General features: G+C 41.8%; 2 long non-coding RNA genes across 3 annotated transcripts; one reads left to right on the top strand and one right to left on the bottom strand.

Annotated features, from left to right (window-relative positions):
- Positions 1-5,770: 5,770 nt before the first annotated feature.
- On the bottom strand, positions 5,771-10,270 carry LOC142100780 (uncharacterized). The gene is made up of 3 exons (XR_012678908.1): positions 9,845-10,270; positions 8,568-8,745; positions 5,771-6,112 (listed from the first exon to the last, which is right to left on the bottom strand). It is a non-coding gene; the product is annotated as an uncharacterized LOC142100780 (long non-coding RNA).
- Positions 10,271-10,761: 491 nt separating this feature from the next.
- On the top strand, positions 10,762-20,122 carry LOC142100778 (uncharacterized). 2 transcript variants are annotated; one of them, XR_012678907.1, is made up of 2 exons: positions 10,762-11,168; positions 19,098-20,122. It is a non-coding gene; the product is annotated as an uncharacterized LOC142100778 (long non-coding RNA). The 2 variants fall into 2 exon arrangements; XR_012678906.1 differs by having other exon boundaries at positions 11,084-11,168; positions 18,523-20,122.
- The last annotated feature ends 620 nt before the right edge of the window (positions 20,123-20,742 follow it).

The raw sequence follows: 20,742 nt of genomic DNA, 5'->3' as shown, positions 1-20,742 counted from the left end.
AGTGAAAACAGCAGTATTAGTGGCTGCAGGATATGCCTCTACCCAACTGGAAAACACATAAGTACACACTAACACATATTTGAAATTCCTGCAAGGTGGTAACTGGATATAGTCAATTTGTGTTACCTGAAAAGGTCTATCTGTAGGAGGGATATGGGATGGATCAGATGGTATTGTCTTCCCAACATTTTTCCTCAAACAAGTATGACAGGACATTGCTTTCTTACCGGCTTGAGAAGAAAAGCCAGGAGCACACCAGTATGCTCTAACCAGTTTACAAATACGTTCTTTACCCCGATGAGTCAGACCATGTGCTGCCTCAGCCAGGCCTGGGTAATAGTATGGAGTCACGGGCCTACCTTGTCCATCTCTTCAGAGTCTCAAGGACTCTTGACTACATCCCTTTGCCTTCCAGACCGCCTTTTCCTGTAGGAAAAACAAATCTTGCATTTCAATTAATTTCTGTGTGTTTGTTGTCTGAAAAACCATAATTTTGTCGGTTGATACATTTACAGGTAACCCTGCTGCCCATTTGGCAGCTTCATCCGCCCTGCTCCCCACTGACACCGGGTCTTCTTCGTATGTGTGGGCTCGGCATTTGATGACGGCTACTGCCTTAGGTAACTTTATCGCTGTCAAGAGTCCTTTTATGTGATGTGAATGTGCTACGGGTGTGCCTGCTGCTGTCATAAAGTTCCTAAGATGCCAAAGGGCCCCGAAATAATCTACTAGCCCGAAGGAGTACCTAGAGTCAGTGTATATATTAGTTGATTTACCCTCTGCCAACTCACTTGCTCTTCTTAGTGTCACTAGTTCGGCCACTGGGGCTGAGTGAGGTGGGCCAAGGGGTTCAGCTTCTATAACATTCTCGTCATCTACAACAGCGTAACCGGTACATAGTTCTCTTGTGTCTGCCTGTCTATTGTCACGAGCTGCGGCGGTACTCCGCATCCTGGCATGAACTAGCAGCCGGGCATGTGTTTTAGTTTCTGTGCTCTGTTATTATCCTTGTGGCATAGATGTAGGAGGGTGTAGGGACATCCTCCAACACCAGGGGGAGCTCTCATATGATTTAAACTGGTTCATCATCATCATCATCATTTATTTATATAGCGCCACTAATTCTGCAGCGCTGTACAAAGAACTCATTCACATCAGTCCCTGCCCCATTGGAGCTTACACTCTAAATTCCCTAATATAAACAGTCAATTAACCTACCAGTATGTTTTTGGAGTGTGGGAGGAAACCGGAGCACCTGGAGGAAACCCACGCAAACACAGGGAGAACATACAAACTCCACACAGATATGGCCATGGTCGGGAATCGAACTCATGACCCCAGTGATGTGAGGCAGAAGTGCTTACCACTAGGCCACTGTGCTGCCCCCACTTATATTCACATTTTTATACATGCTTCCTGGTTATGTTATTACCTATGCTAGTTCTAGCTAGTAATTAATTAGCTGCCTCCTGAGGCTGATTGTCAGCCCTATCCCCCTCTGTCCTGATTGGCTCTTAGTACTATTTAAGGCAGTGAGATCTGAGCCTCACTGCCGGTTATAGCGTCCTGTTTTCAGTTCTGCTGCCTGCTGCTTTGTTCCTGTGTTGGTGTTTCAACCTTAGACTGATTACCCGTGTATGACCCTTGCCTGTTCCTGGACTCTGAACCTGTGCTTCTGACCCTGATCTATTGCCTGAACTTGGAATCTGAACCTTTGCTAGTTACCCCTGACCTTGGTTTGTTCTCCGGCTACGTTGTCTACTGCCAGCACCGATTCTGGCCTGGACCCCACGCTGCTGTCTATCATCACGCTCTATTCCTGGGTTCTCCTTAGCCGGTACGCATCTCTCGACCCTCTGTGTGTCTGCAGCCAAGTCTGTCCCCACCACCAGGGGAAACAGTGAACACCAGACCTCAGAGCAGACTCCGGGTTTTGTTGTACCTGCTGGAGGGGTTCCTAACATCTATGATGACAACTCCCATCAGTGTAAAACGTAAAATCTACATTTTCTAAGGGTGTGTCACGTATGTCAGGTCTCACAGTAAAAGTCTGGTTCAGATATTCCATACAATTTTGTGTATCAGTACACCTGTGTTAGGGTAATTTTACCTCTCCTTTATCAAGTCCCTTCAGATATCAGTGAGATAAGATGCTGGTTAACCAGGAGATCAGTAATCAAGACACAGACATGCCAATGTCAAGATAGGACTGAGCTGTGCTCTTTTATTTCTGGCATACATTTATACATTAAAAAGCTTTTGATCTGGTTAAAGAACAGAAACACATGATTGATATTTTCCTGAGTAAATATAAATCTTCTGACAAAGCTAGTTAGTTCTCTTCATGTCACTTTTATGGGTTCTTATCAACTTTCACTGGAGCCAGTACTCCCAATGTCCTCATCATCCATTATCCCATGTCCGAGGCCTCCATCTGGGGTCTTTGAGATAGTTCAAGGCTGGAGCTGGTGATTACACTGAATGTATTTTTAAGGCAAATACCAAGATTTTTAACTCCTTCACATATCATTATTACCATCATCATTGAGAACCTAGAAATGCTCTCACACCTGCAAAACTCACCCCCAACCAGAGTCTCTTATCCTTCCACCCTTTGTGCATCTCGAGGCACATATAGTATGTATGTAGCTAGATTTAAATATTGCACCGTTTGATGGTGATGTTTGCAGGTTCCATCAGAGCTAGTTCCCACTTTGTGAACCTTGCTGAAGAGACATGCCTGGTTTGAGCTGAATTCAACAGAGCAGATAGTGCATGTGGTGTATAGACAGTTGACACTCTTACTTACCAGAAGAGCAGTAGCTGCTACACTTCTTAAACACGTTGGGAGTGATATTGCCACAGTGTCCAATTGTGCACTGTAGTATGCTACCGGTCTGCTAGCGTCTTCATGTTTCTGTGTCAGGACACCTGCTGCACAACCATCAGCTTCCGTACAATATAACTCAAAGGGCTTTTCATAATCAGGTATTCCCAAGGCAGGTGCTTTAGTCAAAGAATACAACAATAAAACGCACAATGTTAATAAAACTAAATCCAATAGTCCCGGTTTTTTTCCAAATCATCCATGAGGAAGCCCCTATAAGGCGAAACACATAGGTTTACATATTTACTTAATGCCAGCCACTTTTATATTTGGGTCCATCTACCCACGACCCGACTACTAGTTATTATTATTATTATTAATTTTTATTTATAGGGCGCCACTAGGTATCCGTAGCGCCGTACAGGGACAGACAGAAACACGATACAGGGTGAGACAGCATGGTACAGTTAACAAAAAGCACAGTAACTCAGAAGTTCAATGTACAGCTAGATGAGAGGTGAGAGCCCCCAGCGGGGTAGAGAGAGGGGTAGAAGGGCAGGAGGACCTCACGGAAAAGACAAGGAGCTGGAGAGCAGAGTTAAGGTGGTGGAGAACAGAAGGAGAGGAGGCCCTGCTCGAAGGAGCGTACAATCTAAGGGGAGGGTAGGACGGACAGAGACACAATGGTAGGAGGAGGGAATGGGGAGAACGGAGGCTGAGACGGAGAGGGGGGGAGAGGAGAATGAAAAGGAGGGAGGTAAGAGGGGGACAGGAGGGAGGGCAGGAGTGGGAGGGGGAGACTGGGAGGATGTCAATTAGGTGGGGGACTGGAGGGCTTTAAGGAAAAGGTGGGTTTTTAAGGCCCGTTTGAAGCTGGACAAGTTGGGGGAATTCTGATGGAGTGGGAGAGCTGGTTCCAGTGGAGGGGGGCAGCGCGGGAGAAGTCTTGGATGCGAGCATGGGAGGAGGTAACCAGGGGGGAAGAGAGGCGGCGGTCATTAGCCGAACGCAGAGGGCGGGATGGAGCGTGAATGGAGATTAGGTTGGAGATGTAGGGAGCAGTGGAGTTGGAGAGGGCCTTGAAAGTAAGAGTGAGGAGCTTGAACACGATTCTGTAGGGGATGGGGAGCCAGTGGAGGGATTGGTAGAGGGGGGAGACAGAAGAGGAGCGGTGAGAAAGGAAAATGAGCCAAGCGGCAGCATTGAGTACGGAGCAAAGGGGAGCGAGATGAGAGCGGGGAGGCCAGTAAGGAGGAGGTTACAGTAGTCCAAGTGGGAGATAATAAGAGAGTGGACAAGAGCTTTAGTGGCATCTTGGGAGAGGAAGGGCCGAATGCGTGCGATGTTGCGCAGCTGGAAGCGGCAGGATTTAGGTAGAGAGAGGATATGAGGGGCAAAGGAGAGAGAAAAGAGTCCAGGGTGACGCCGAGGCAGCGAAGTTGAGAAACAGGGGAAATAGAGGAGTTGAGAACGGTGATAGAAAGGTCGGAAGGGGAGGGGGAGTGAGCAGGGGGAAAGACAATAAGTTCTGTTTTAGTGAGATTGAGTTTGAGGAATCTAAAGGACATCCAGGAGGAGGAGATTTCGAGACGGATGGCCTCGATTTTAGAGGAAAAGAAGGAGGCAAAGTCAGTGGCGGTCAGGGAGGAGGGGAGAGGAGGGGCGGGGGGGGACAGGAGGGTGTTGAAGGTGGCGAAGAGGCAGCGGGGGTTGGAGGACTGGGAGGAGATAAGGGATTTAAAGAAAGATTGTTTGGCGAGAGAGAGAGCAGAGCTATAGGAAGAGAGGATAAACTTGAAGTGGAGAAAATTAGCCAGGGAGCGGGATTTTCTCCAGTGTCGTTCAGCCGTACGGGAGCATTTTTGGAGGAAGCGGGTGAATTTGGAGTGCCAAGGTTGGGGTTTGGAGCAACGGGGTTTGACAGAGAGGGCCGGAGCGATGGCATCAAGAGCAGAGGTGAGGGTGTGGTTGTAGAAGGAGAAGCCAGGTTGGGGCAGGCCTGGGAGGAAAGGGGAGAAAGGAGAGTGTCAAGAGTAGAGGACAGAGTAGCAGGATCGAGGGCGTCAAGGTTGCGCCTGGAGTGAGTAGAAGTGGGCATGGGGAGGGGAGCGGGAGAGGAGGAGAGAGAGAAAGAGAGAAGGTGGTGGTTGGATAGAGGAAAGGGAGAGATGGAGAAGTCAGAGAGATTACAAAGGTAGGAGGTAGTTGCGGCAGACTTTTGATTTAGACGCATGCGCACCGTAAACCATTACATTGGTGGACAGTATACTGACGTTTGTAAAGAGGAGACGGCGCGCGGACGCGAAGTGAGAGGACATCTGTGACCTGAACAATTGGGGCTTTGGCTAAAAGGCAGAAACCCACAGTCTCAGATAGTTCATTATTGCTGACTCCCTCAACAAATGGAACTTTTTGTCATTACGGTTACACTTACCACTCATCATCGTTACTATTGGCACTATACCATCCGAGAGTCTGAAAACCAGGAACTTATTATTTCCCCTGGATCCTGGACACTACCATTATTGGGACTATTGGATTTAGTGTTATTAACATTGTGAAATAACTTTTCCTTAGGGGAATCTTCCAAAAGGTTTGTGACTAGCAGTGCCTTGATCTACAATTTTTATTGGCTCCCACTGCAATTAATCATGGGAACATCTTTTTGTGCATTTGTGCTTATATACATAATATGCCTCACAGCTATATATCTGTTTATATTGTAAACATCTATGGTAATATCCCTCTGTGCTCATTTCTATACCGATGCATGATGGTATTTAAAATTTTTATGCCTCTGGTTTATGTGTTTATATATTGCGATTTATTTTGGAGTGATCACTCTTATTGTAATTTTGATATGTCATTTTCATCATTGGTTTGTATCTTAAGTATTAAATCTTACACACAACATTTATAAAGGGTTTAAATTAAATTTATTATTAAATTTATTAAATGTAACACTCACAGCTAATCCCCCACTTCATATATAATACAGACATATTTGAACCATTAATAGAGTATGCTATAGTCATCATTTCTTTACCAATACTTACCTGCTACATGGATATGATAGATCTGATAAACGTCACTTTTATTATTTTAGTGGGAGGTTTGTATAAGAACAAGTATTTTTAAACTGTGGAAGTGGAATGTCCCAGAATGTTGTTGTTGTTCTTTTCCTCTTCTTTTGTTGCCATAGCAACTAATACACAGCGTAGTTTGTTTCCGGGCTGGATCACATGATAGCAGGAAGTGTTTTGACTGGCTCAGATGTAGATGTAACTTTAAGTGAGAAGAGAAGCTACGTCACAAAGGGGCGTGATTACACGCTTAAATAGCCTATCACTGCACATCATCGGGTTGCCTTGATAAAGCTCTTAGCGAAACGCGCGTTGGCGTTCAGCTGAGCTCACTGTTGTTTGTCTGATACTATCTAATATGAATTGAGCTGTACTTCGCAACTCCTCTCTAACAGATTAGCGGGGTCACGCTGGGCACCACTTTAGAGTGTTAGAGAGATAATATTATCACGATCTGATTAACAATCAAGTTATTCCCAAGCCTGGCAGGTTATGGGCTCTCACACTAAAGAGTACCTTACTAATTAGTAGACTATGAGGAAGATATACTGATTAGGTGGCGAGATAGATATCCAGATATTGAGTGAAACCTAACCCTAGTCTCCATTATTGCTAAGCCATTTACAACTAGTGTATAATTGTTATACCTAAACATTAATTCAGTAGTAGAGGGGTGAGGTTACGTACAAATGTACCATCACATTATTAATATCCATACCATAATAACCAGTGTAGTACTGAGTTCCACCCCTAGGAGCGAGAACATGGGACTGTTTTTTGAGAGGAGATATATATATAGGGGTATGAATAGGAATAAATGTGTCCTGTAATAGACCAATATAATGAAAGAAGGGTCTGATACATAATAAGGAGAATCCAACATACCTATATATACTGAATTTAATATGAATACCTGATTTATGTGATATTGGTACAGCTCATCTCTAATCATTACTGACAGAACACAGTGAGACAGCACAGTAGTCTTTTTACTACTTCTTAACAGTGTTTTACCTAGTATATTTGGTCATTATTTTCATTCACTGAGTGTTTTTAACTATTTCGCTAATGAATTATTTGTTTACTTAAATAAAGATATTACTCTTAACAGTAACTCATTGTACATATTGAACCAAAAGAGTGCCCTATATACACATTTTCCTACCCTTTCCCTTTTTCCCCTTTCTAATACATATATTGGTATTGTGTAGGAGCACCTCCCCACTTGATGAGACAAATAGATCTCTCTGATATGTAAGGGATTAAGCTTGGTGCGGTGAAAATTGTTTTGTTTGAAATGGCTGAAATAACAGTGAGTTCATCATCGTCTTCAGAAACATTACCGTTAAAATGGCTTAGCACAGGATATAAATTACTTGTTTTATTTTTAAGATTTTTGGTATCGGCTGTACTTTTCCACCCAACCACATATGGTGGCTTGCACTCCCTTTGTAACGCTTCCTTCTGGTATGCACGCGCTACCCTGCCACGTGTTCCCTTCTTGTTGCCACAGCTTTAAGCTGTCATTGTTTTAATTCTCTTTTTCAGTGATTTATTCAAACATATTTATCTCTAACAGTACTTAATACCTCTGAATCGAAACTACCAACCTTGGGAAAGGGTTTCACACACTCATTGGTCATCTTGACCCATTTGTCGCAGTACACCATTGCGTATGCCTCGTATTTCACACGCATAATATACATTGCCAAACCAATCGGCCCTTCCTTAACCAGTACCTCATCGACCATCTCTAGTGTTTGCTTAGCACCCATGTGGAAGCAGACTTTTCCAACGCTTCGCAGCACACAACTACCGCTAAAAAAACCTATTGGCCAAGGACGAATTACACAAGCTGCGTCCACTCACTTTGTCTCTACTGTGTACAACTAAACAACACATGCGATTGTAAGTGTACCCAGCGAGGTCCCTAACACAGAAACTGGGAGAACAAAAATATCAACTTCGCAATATCCTGCTTTCCAGCACACCTTCTGGAAAGGAAGGTGTGAGCATTTTACAACTGGTAGCACTAAATATTTACTAATATCAGCCTTGCCAGCGTTATCCTCACACAACTCCCAAGTCACAATCTCGGTTGCACGCTCAATCATGCTGTCCGATTGCACCGCTTAGAGATACTAACTATCAATAAACTTTACGACTACGATTGGGAGTGCGATGAAAAACCCTTGTTTTCATTTCCAGTATACCTTCTTTGTATACCAATCCTCGGTTGTCCTACCTGTTTCGTCAAGCAGCAACCGACAATCTCTGTCTCTTTCAACAGTAAATAAACTACTTATCTTCACAATCATTCAATTCACAATTTCACATACAACTTTGTTTTCTGCGCAGAAAAAAAAGTACTTTCCCAAATGGTTGTAATAACTTCTCAGAGGTTTTAACAATTGATTACACAATAAAATATAACAGGACTATGTATCAAAACAACTGATCAAACACGTGGCAACAATACAGGAAGTACGCATAATCTATGCAAAATAAATCACATTAAATCGCAGTGACAATAAAAAGAAACAGTTTTTCTTTCTTGTCCATAGGTTCTAATCAGTGCTCCTTAGATGACACAAAAACGGACATTCAGTTTCACAACACAGAATGATACATAGGCCTCGAACACATTGCGTTCTTACCCGTATATGACGCGTCTCCACCCTTTGATGAGGAACTGAAATCCGTAGGCTTTGCGAATCTTCTGGTAGTGTGATCTCCGCTGAAGAGCCCCCAAATTGTTATGTTCGTCTAGTCGCTATTCAATGAAAATTGTCCACTTCGAATTGTGTGGTCACAACTCACAAATTGATTTAATAGCTAGAAGCAAAAGAGTAACAATTAATAAAATATGTACAGCTGATTAAATACGCAGGCGCTCCTGATTCAGCATACAGTCATTCCATCCTGAAGTCTGTGGTCAAGAAGACTGTATGATAGTATCAGAGCCCAGTTATATATACAGTTGGTGTTACATTGAAAACAATAGAGAGGACTTGGCATGTTTCCATTGGTTCAGGATTCAGGACAGTCCGTTATAATGCAGGTCATAGGTCAGTTCAAATGATGCCCTCCAAGGGTGGGGGTCAACTCTCCAACAGCTGCATACATATCTTCCCACGGAAAGGTGGTTCAAACAGGTCTATTTGCTTTACACACACAATATCATTCTGATAATTAATTCCCTATCATCCATAACTAGCATATGTTAGGAACCCCTCCAGCCAGTACAGCAAAACCCGGAGTCTGCTCCGAAAGTCTGGTGTTCACTGTTGCCCCCAGTGGTGGGGACAGACTTGGCTGTAGACAGACAGAGGGTCGTGAGATGTGCACTGGCTGGGGAGAACCCAGGAATAGAGTTACCAAGGCCGTAGAGTAGGAAGTAAAGGCGGGAGTCAGGTGAGACACCGAGTACATGGTGTCAAGACTGATATATCACTCGTGGCCACTGGAATAAATATAGGAACAGCTGATAGAGGAGTCCCCTGCTACACAGCAACTTCTGTACCGGAGCTTGTCCAGAAAGGAACGGAACTTGCAGTGATAGGTAAAGATTATGAAACTGAATGTAGACAGTTGCCAAGGGTAACTACAACCCACAGTACCGGTGAGAGTCAGGAGATTTTAGGGAAACAGTTCTTAGGCGGTTGCCAGGGGTAACTGCAATCCACAGTACCGGTGAGAGTCCGAAGATTTAGGGGTAGCAGTTCTTAGGCAGTTGCCAGGGGTAACTACAACCCACAGTACCGATGAGAGTCCGGAGATTTAGGGGAAACAGTTCTTAGGCAGTTGCCAGGGGTAACTACAATCCACAGTACCGATGAGAGTCCGGAGATTTAGGGGTAGCAGTTCTTAGGCGGTTGCCAGGGGTAACTACAATTACAGCCACATGGTGATATATGTAAACAGTCAAAAGTACCTGTGGAAAGGTTGAGTTCGGAGCCAGAGGAAGATTGTAGAAATCTGAGCGCAGAGATGTTGCAGGGGCTGTGTCTCCGTATAAGGTTAGGATGAGCAGAGGAGCTGCAGATCACGCTGGAGCCATGCCTGGGGGCACGACTTTACCGGGGTCCAGGAGATCGTTGACTTGAACTGGTGAGTAGATAGTAGATGGGATATCAACACAGGAGAAGAGTGAAAGCAGAGCCGAGTCGGTACACAGTGAAATCCAATGAAGAGTAGACAGGAACGGAAACGGTCTGGTACACGGGGATACACTAAGCCGGCAGGAAACAACAGGAACAGGTAACATGGAAAACACAAGAGAGCAGAACACGAAGGTAAACGTATTTCCGGCAATCCTGCTCTCCTTAAATAGCCGCCTATTTTAGGAGAGCAAAACCAATAGGCTGCAAGTGATAATGAGGAGCCAGGTGAGTGAGCTCAGAGAAACAGGCTAGCCAGGTGAGGCATTACCTAGAAATTACAGCATAAATTAGAACAGATTCTGACAGAGAACAGACCTAACTGACCCTATCTAAGACCTATCTAATCTCTCTAGCTAATCTATCTGCCTATCTGATCTACCTAAACTATCTATCTAATCTAAGAACTAAACTAACTACCTATCTAATGTTAGAGTGGAATAGTATGATTATTGATTTAATATCTATCATGTGCTAAGCTTTAGAAGCTAATATGTTATGCTATAACTTTAAGAGAAATTAGCAGATATTATGTTCAGTTTAAAAGACAAATTATTCAAGGTTGTGAAACTACATAGCAGGATGTTCCCATCAACAGAAACAGACCAAGGACATGTAGTAACGTTCTTCATAGATAAAACCCAAGGACTCAAAGCTGGGGGCAGCACAAGAATATTGGCAGAAAGCCTGGAAAGAGATAACGTATAAAGAAGAAAGAATTGTTTGAACTTTGATGGAAAACTGCAATATATAATTGTTGATTGACTTTCTTTCATAATTTTACTGTCTTATAATTGGTTGTTCAGCATCTATACCCCTAGACTTACATGTTTAAAAATAGACGCTGAAGCGGTCCCACTTTGTAACAGAATAAAAGCTGCTCAACATTATATCATACAGGTGTTGAGTATTTTATGTTCACCAGTCGACTGAAAACAAAGAAAGATCTGACTGACATTGAAGGTGATTGATAGAAGTATCGGTGAACCCCGATACCCCAACATTTCTGGGGGCTACGTCCGAGATTGCCCCAATATCTCCACACCTGACGCCAGACTACACTGATGTCCAGGGAACTGCTGAACTAAATTCCGTACGGTGAGTAAGAAAAGTGTAGATTTCTACCATTCTACCATCTTACTCAGTTCAGTATTTCTTTGTATGTCTAAGGAAAGTCAGTTGAGGTGATTAGAGGGTATTCTATGAACCCAATATACAGTCAGAGGAAAGGATAATGAAATGATAAATGTATGGATACTGTAGATTATGATGGATGTAGACAATTTGAGTTAGTAGATAATAAGACAGGTGTATGTAAGAATTGTACCTGCTGCATTGTTCTGAGAAAATATTCAGGTTGCACGGGACCTAGACTAGAGTGTGTTACAACTACAAATGCATATTACGGTTTTGTAAGTAATGAAAAATAACTATATTTTACGTTAGGGTGCATTTGAATGAAGAAATACTACATACTTGTCACGAGCCGCGGCGGTACTCACAGCCGCCGCGGCTCGCTTCTCATGCGCCCCAGCGTCCCGGCCGTCACCTTGACGACCGGGACGTCATTTCCTCTTCCTGTCCGGCCGTTACCAGGGCAACGGCCAGACGCTAGTACACTAGCGCTGCGTCCCAGCGGTGCTGGTAGCCGGGCGCATGCGCATAGCAGGCAGCCTGTGGGCTGATTAGGCTTATTAACAGGCATTAGCCTGCAACTGTGTAGGTCAGGGGCAAGCCCTGATTGGCCCTGCTGGATACTAGTAAATTAGCCTGCAGGAGTGTGTTCAACTGCTGATTGGTCTGTGTCTGTACTTAAGGCAATGAGGTCTGCTGCCTCATTGCCGGTTAGAGCTTCTGTGCTCCAGTCTGCTGACCTGCTTGTTCCAGTCCCTGTATCCTGTATCTACGTTTGACTTCCCGTGTATGACCCTTGGCTTCGTATTGGACTTCGCTTGCGTTTCCTGTGACCCTGATCCTTGGCTTGTTTACCCGTTCTGCTACTTTGCCTGTGACCTCTGACCTCAGCTTGTTCATCATTACTGTTACCTGCTGCCGGCCTTTGACTTCTGCGTGGACCTGACTCTTCTTGCCTGGGTTCTCCCCAGCCGGTACACACTTCACGACCCTCTGTCAGTCTGCAGCCCAGTCTGTCCCCACCATCAGGGGCTCCAGTGAACACCTGACTGGCAGAGTAGACTCCGGGTTGTGTTGTGCCGGCTGGAGGGGTTCCTAACAATACTGGCCACAAAATCATATGTTACCAGATTAAAAACCTATATGTCCATACACTGATTTAAGGGGAAGAATCGGATCAGCCATAAATGCCAGCCTTTTAATCTACAGCCGATAAAACTCACATCTGGTGTTCCTATGGCAGACTAGGAGGTAAAGGATTAAAGACACTTGAAGTCTGTACAAAGGGGAAAATTATATTACCTTATTCCGCTTACAAGACATTGTATCCCAGATACTCACAGTACTGTGACCAGTAACCCAGTAATGGGGGCACAGAATATTAAGATGCCTATTATAGGTAAACCCATCGATATAATGAAGGAGAGAGAAGGTAGTACAGCTCTTAAAAGAAGTCATAAATAAAGTACTCAAGAGAACAGGATTTCAGGATTTCTTCCCCCAGAAGGAACATTAGACTTAGAGAAATGGTATGGTTTTTATTTGAATAATAAGGAATGGATAAAAAGGCTTGGCTATGAAGATCAATGTGTGGATATACTAAATGTATGTTTGATGCTGTGCAACTGACAGAGTGAAATGTGTCCCTCCCTTATTCTGTGTAAAAGATTTCAGTGTGTTGAGATAAGAAGAATAATATATATTGAAGCTAAATTGTATTTAGCCTAATGCTTGGACTTGTAGCTCCACAGCAGTAAGCTGGAAGATATCAGTCAATCTCTCTCTCTCTGTATGCTCTGTCGTACTGCGTGTCAGGGAGATCCGTGTTTGTCTGTCTTGTCTGTTTTTTTTTTTACAAGAGACATGTTTCAAGGTTGAAAAAGTTGTACATTTGTAAAATTATAATGCCTGCATTGCTTAAATGTAAGCTTTTGAAGAGGATGCAAAAGAAGTTTTAAAATCTTTGGTATGTCACTGCACGATTCAATGGACGGACAAGTTGGCTGGGGTCCAACAAGCCGTTTCTGTATTTGAACAAAATAATTTTTTTTCTGAAGTTGAGAAAAATAGCTTTCTCTTCAATGAAGTTGAGAATTGTGGGAGTGAGCTTTTACATGCAGACATGCAGATACTAAAAGCGGTTTTAATCTGTGTGAAAATGGCGCTGATGAATGTTCTCAGAAATATGGAGGGTTTGTTATGCCCATAAAGAAATGTTACGAGATAAAATGTTTGTGAGAGTTAAGTGAATATATTTGTACTTTCAACACGAAAATCACAGAATCTAAAAATGTGTGTGAATATATGACAGGAGCAGCGTTGCTTTTAAAATGGCTGTATGATTAGAAAATTTTCCGGGGCTGTTGGTGATGAATGATTCATAAAGGAGTGGCTTTGAACACTCGTCCAGGTCACGTCACTTTGACATTCCCTGTTTGTGAGATTAGGGACTGCCCCTTTGAGGAAATCATATTTTCATGGTATGGAACGCATAGCGTCAGTTATTAGCAGCCGTCCACTGAAAAAAAAAAAAAAATGTTTACTGGTTACATGTTAATAGTGTACTGAAGTTGACAAGCATGTTACATGCAATACACACTGATTGGGAAATGAGAATTAATGATAGTTATTGTAATCCCCAATGAATAAATGTTAATCACTATGCAAAAGTTTTTTGCTCTTCACAGAAAGTCTCCAGCTATAAAGACCCTTTCAGTCCAGTTTGAATTTATCCAACGTCCAATGAATAGTAGTTTGAATGAAGGATTTAAATAACATAGACTCTGCTGAGTAATGATTACCTTGTTTTGGAAAGAGATATTAGAGTTTATGGGCTATTCGCATAGCAAATGCATGAACTAGGTGGTTTTTCTGTATGTCATAGAAGGTCAGACGGTATGTTTTTAAAGAAAAAAGGAGAAATGGACTAACATAGTTGAATATAAAATAGTGTTTGGGTTCGTTTTTGGTTTTTTTTTTAACCAAATTTTATATCAGGTGGTTTGAAAGAAAGTAATGCAATTTAGTGTCAAATTATGTCAGATAACAAAAGGTTTTTATTTTTATCCTCATAACAATTTTGAGTCAATCAGTGTTATAAACGCATCGACTATCCTTATTTACTGTGCTATAATAGTCATATACTGCAAGTCCTTCTTTGTATCTTGGGTATGGTAATGCATTATTGGGAATTCAATGTTTGTACATAAATGAAAAAAAAAACAACTTAAGACTTTATGAGCTATTATCTGTGTTCTTGCATTAGCATTTCTGGGTGATAGTAAGACATTTACACTCTCCGCTGAGCAAAACCAAATGTTTAATCAATTTTAAGCTAAAGCAACTTCAGCACCAGCACTGGCTTTGCCAGATTGTGACAGAGCTACTCAAGCACACGAAGTTGAAGGTTTCACTCGAGATAATGCCCAGCATCGCAGACTGTTTAAGACCAGATTCCTTAATGGCCTTTTTGAAACATATCATCAACAATTGTTCCTTCTAAGACCAGAAGCAGCGACAATGGAAATGCAATCCATGCTCCCAAGTCCTGGAAGGTATAGAAGACCGGGAAAAGGAGAAGCAGAGGAAAGTCAAAGACAAGTCCCAAACCGTTCATGTGGTCCAAGAAAATCAAGACTGGAAGGTTCGTACAGACACAAGAGGTGCACCTGAGCAACAAATAAAGGAAAAAGGAAACATGACTCTGGCAGAAATGAAAAAACAAGGAGTTTGTTTCTTTTGCAAACTGAGAGGCCACATGAAAAGAGATTGCATTAAGCATAAGAAATGGCTGGAAAGAAGAAATCAACAAGCTACAGACCAACAACTGGGATAGGAAATTGGCACTCCAACGAACCTCCGGCTCACATGTAACCAAACTCTGAAAGATGACTTGACTAAAGGCCTAGTGAATGTCATATTACCTAATGGTCAAGAACGTGAGTGTCTAATTGATACTGGAGCAAGCCGCACTGTATTAAGAAAACAGGAGGTATCTCAACAACTATTAACAGAAATTGATTAACCTGCTACAGGCCTAGCAGGAAAAGAAGTAAAATTAACAGAAAGTAAACCAGTCACACTTTTAGTAGATGAAGAGACAATTGAAGTACCGATACAATTTCTCACTTCCTCATCTTGTCCCTATAACCTGTTGGGAGCAGATGTACTTTCAAATATACAAGCCAGTATCAAATACACCCCAAATGGAGTAAAACTTACAAGTCAACTCCCATCTCCAGTCCAAGAAGAATTTACAGCAGCAATCTACATGCTAGAGCAGATGAGCACATGTCACAAGGATAAGACTGTTAATCTACCAGATTGGCTGAACATAGTACCAGGCAAGTTATGGTCCAAAGGAAAACAGGATGTGTGTACACTTAAAGTAAGTCCTGTAAAACTGACACTAAAACCAGGAACACATCCTGTCTCAATTAAACAGTACCCACTTGCTGCAGCTCAAACCAAAGCGATCTCAGAAAAAATACAAGAATACCTAAAAATAGGGGTGTTAAGAAAATGTCGCTCTCCTTATACCACAAGCCTATTCCCAGTACAGAAACGAGATGTCAGACAAGAGGTGCAATACTGGATGGTTTATGACCTATGAGAGGTTAACAAAAGATTTGCTTAATCAGATACCTCCAAATGCAAAATGGTTTTCAGTAATTGACTTGGCAAACACTTTCTTCTCAGTACCATTACAGAAGATGGTCAACTTCTTCTAGCCTTCACCCATGATGGAAACCAATACTGTTGGGCAAGACTCCCTCAAGGAGGAGCCATCAGCCTATCAGAATTTTCAGAAGCAATGGCACTAATTCTCCAAGGATGGAGGCCTATCAATTCAACTACTCAACTCATTCAATATGTAGATAATCTCATGGTGGCTGCGGAAGAATGCAAAGCAGAAAAACTGTCATTACTTTGTTTCCTGGCCGAACGAGACTGTAGAGTATCACCAAGCAAGTTGCAACTAGTACAGGAAAAACTAACATTTTTGGAACATTGTATCTCTGCAGAGGCAAGACATCTTACAACTGAAAGAGTTAAAGTTATACGAGACATGAAGACACCAAAAACAGTGAAAGAAATCAGAGCCTTTTTGGGGCTCCTCGGATATTGCAGAGAGTGGATTCCCTCAGCTTCAATTCTTATGCAACCACTGTATGAATGCTTGAAGAAACAACAGGGAACAGAACCGCTCAATATAACTGAAATAGAGAACGCAGTGCAAGCTTTGAAACATGCCATCTCTACTCAGTGCCGGATTAAGGGAATGAAGGCCCCTGGGCTAAGGGGGCCTCCATTCCGCCCCGTGATCCGAGCTGCCTGCAAATCTGGCCCTGTCTCTACAGCACCAGCACTTGGACTACCAGACTACCTGAACCTTTCACATTGTTCTGCCATGAGCAGTCAGGACATGCTCTAGGAGTCCTCACACAGAAACATGGAACGAAACAAAGGCCACTGGCCTATTATTCTGCACAACTTGATACAGTTATAAGAGGCTCTCCATCATGTATACAAGCAGTAGCAGCAGCAGCAATACTGAACGAAAAGGTAGCAGATATGGTATTGGACTATGCACTTATTATTCAAGTTCCACATGCAGTCACAGAAATTCTTAATCAAGCAAAAACAAGACATTTGTCTGCAGCTAGACTAACTAAATATGAGGTAGCCTTGCTTAGCGCCTCACATGTAACAATTACCAGATGCACAGTCCTCAATCCAGCAACCCTGCTCTCCATTGATGATTCAGAAGAGGGGAGTAAGGGGAGTCACAAAAAAGATGAATCATCAGACAGGGGATATGAGGACCTGAGTGAAGCGTCTGAAGAAGAAACTGAAGAAGCTGAAGAAATACACACACACAAAAATTTTCACATGACTGTTTGGAACTTATGAAATTAGAAATTTCAGCTTTACATAATGTCACTGACACACCACCTTCCGATGCAACCCTAACTCTTTATGTAGATGGATCTAGATACTATGTGGATGGAGTTAAATATACAGGTTATGCCATCACAACTGATGAAGAGGTGCTTGACTCGGGAACACTGTCTAATGGAGCATCAGCACAAGAAGCAGAATTGATAGCTCTAACTAAAGCTTGTGTATATGCAGAAGGACAGATAGCCAATGTATATACAGATTGACGTTATGCCTGGGGAGTGGCGCATAATTTCGGTCCCATTTGGAAAAGCAGAGATTTCCAAATATCAAATGGAAAACCCCATTAAACATGCCAACTTAATTAATGAACTGTTTAGAGCATTGGAACTCAAGCTCACACTAGAGAACAAACTCCAGAAGCAAGAGGAAATAACTTTGCAGATCAGGCAGCAAAAAAGGCAGCCCTCCAACAAAAGAATATTACATTTCTTGTAGACTCAACAGAAGGTGACACAGACAAATTTCAATTCCCAGACTTACAAAGCCTTAAAGACTTTCAGAAACAAGCATCAAAGGAGGAAAAGAAAAAGTGGTAAAAAGAAGGTGCACAGCTTGATGAGCAAGGAATATGGTCAAAAGAAAATAAATGGTGCCTACCAAGAGCCTTATACCCAGTAATGACTCAAATTACACATGGACAAGTACATCATTCCAAAGAAGCAATGACTAATAGGGTATGGAAAAATTGGATTGCCCCTGGATTCAAGTCTGCGGCCACAAACTAAGTGGCAGCTTGCTGGATATATGGAATACACAATCCAGGGCAAAGAGTAAAGACCCCAGGAGGAAGCATTCCAAAGGCTTTCTATCCCTTTCAGAGACTTCAGATCGATTATATACAACCTCCTAAATGTGGTACCTAGGAGTATGTGTTAGTAGGAAAAGCTACTGCCAAAAATACAGCAAAGACATTAATCTCAGAAGTCATCTGTAGATATGGTATACCTGAAGTTATTGAATCAGATAGAGGTACAACCTTTACAGGAGAGATAATGAAGCATGTAATGAAGGACTTGAGAGTATCACAAGTTTTTGACACTCCTTATAGGCCACAAGCCAGTGGGCGTGTAGAAAGGCTTAATGGTGACATTAAATTAAAACTACAGAAAATGATGCAAGAAACCAAAAAGACTTGGTTAGAATGTTTACCAATAGTTCTGTTTAACATTAGAACTACACTTATGAAGAGACACGGGTTTAGCACCAAATGAGATACTGTTTGGAACAGCACACAGAACAGGCTGTTATTTTCCATAGCAACTACAGCATGTACGTGGTGATTTGTTGAATTATGTTGCCTTATTACAGAAACAACTAACTGAAATACATGGTGAAGTGTTCTCTTCCATTCCAGACCCTAATTTTGATACAGGTACAGACAGACTGCATCTGGGGACTGGGTGTTCATGAGAAAGCACATCAGGAGACGTCTTGAACCCAGATACAAGGGTCCTTATCAAGTCCTGTTGACAACTCCCATGGCAGTGAAAGTACAGGGAAATGACACCTGGATTCACGCATTACACTGCAAAGTCTTCAAATCAGGGGAGTCTGGTTCTGATAAATAGAATAGTACTGTCTTATGGTATTGATATGTCTTACCAGAATATTTGTGCCTGAAGTAGGGGTCAAGACCTCCCTAACCCAGTGTGAAACAGACAGATAAGTGACAAATTGCCTTTATCACTGAGAGAAACATATGGGAAGGAGTGCTCAACAATTTGCACACATAGGAGAATAAACTTTGAAAATGCTTTTGTGAATACATAACCTCATTGGCAAAGTTGTCAGCAATGATTCATTTTGGATATTGGGAATATTGCCATTAGTAGCAAAGGGTTTGGCAATCCTGCTGATTGTGTATGTGGTAGTGAAAATTGTTATATGGTTGATTAAGAAATTACTGACACTTGATTGTTGTTCCTGCAGGAAAAATAATGAGCTTCCAGAACCAGTAATGATCACAGAAATTTCTACAAGTTTAATGCCTGAAACAAACAGTGAACATTATGAACAATGGTCAACAATCAAACCAAAAACCTGCACAGTCTGCAACAAGAGATTGACAGTGACCATCGAGAAACCAGAATGAAAATTTATGTCCTATTCATTAGTGGGCCATATTTGTCAATGAATCTTATTCCATGAAGAAGGCAATGAATATCTTGATTCATCCATTGATACTAATTCTTCTTGTACTAATTATAATGATTATATGGAACTGCTACTTAAAATGTAATACAAGAAAGCTTTTGAATAGATATCAGCAAAGTATTCCCCTCTATACACCCAGATAGACATTGAATAGGGAAAGAAAAGTTATGGTGATAAAGTACCAGAGATATGTGCTTAATGAATTCTTGTTCTACTCATATGGGGTTCATATGATACCATATGGCGTAAATGTAGGTACTAACTGTCTTCTGCTGAGTATCGCCATGACTGATAGGTAGAAGTTAATAGTTGATATTTAATCAAAGAGGGGAATGTTAGAGTGGAATAGTATGATTATTGATTTAATATCTATCATGTGCTAAGCTTTAGAAGCTAATATGTTATGCTATAACTTTAAGAGAAATTAGCAGATATTATGTTCAGTTTAAAAGACAAATTATTCAAGGTTGTGAAACTACATAGCAGGATGTTCCCATCAACAGAAACAGACCAAGGACATGTAGTAACGTTCTTCATAGATAAAACTCAAGGACTCAAAGCTGGGGGCAGCACAAGAATTTTGGCAGAAAGCCTGGAAAGAGATAACGTATAAAGAAGAAAGAATTGTTTGAACTTTGATGGAAAACTGCAATATATAATTGTTGATTGACTTTCTTTCATAATTTTACTGTCTTATAATTGGTTGTTCAGCATCTATACCCCTAGACTTACATGTATAAAAATAGACGCTGAAGCGGTCTCACTCTGTAACAGAATAAAAGCTGCTCAGCATTATATCATAGAGGTGTTGAGTATTTTCTGTTCACCAGTCGACTGAAAACAAAGAAAGATCTGACTGACATTGAAGGTGATTGATAGAAGTATCGGTGAACCCCGATACCCCAACACTAAACACCCAAGTGGCTATCTAATACCTACCAAACGACCTACCTATCCCTAACTATCTATCTACCTATCTCTAACTATCTATCTACCTATCTATCTAGTTACTCTGACAGAGAGCCCGGCGAGTCATAACAGCATACGCAAGGTGAGATCTCTTAGCCGATAGAAACGGATGTCTGAGGATAAATAAGGGATTAGAATGATACTAAACATGTATGTTTTCTGTATCCTGAACCTTAGATCTTAGTATAGTGCTTTTAACATTATTATATTTAACTATTAACTCTATTGCATTTGATTATAAACGAGTGTGTGTTAGAACTATTTTATGGTGAGCTATTTACAAGTAAATGTGTAAATGTAAATGTGTGTAGAAGTGTTCGCACGTGTTGTGGTTAAATACACCCTTCCACGCCGTAGCATGCTATTCAGATATTTTCAGACAAAGACAACCAAATTGATGGATATTAATTTGAAATGACTACATCCAATTATTTGACTTCGACAATGGCTT

The sequence above is a fragment of the Mixophyes fleayi genome, chromosome 9, assembly GCF_038048845.1.
Source record: "Mixophyes fleayi isolate aMixFle1 chromosome 9, aMixFle1.hap1, whole genome shotgun sequence".
NCBI lineage: Eukaryota > Metazoa > Chordata > Amphibia > Anura > Limnodynastidae > Mixophyes > Mixophyes fleayi.
The sequence above is the reverse complement of the archived record's forward strand: the minus strand, read 5'-3'. Positions and strand labels throughout refer to the sequence as shown.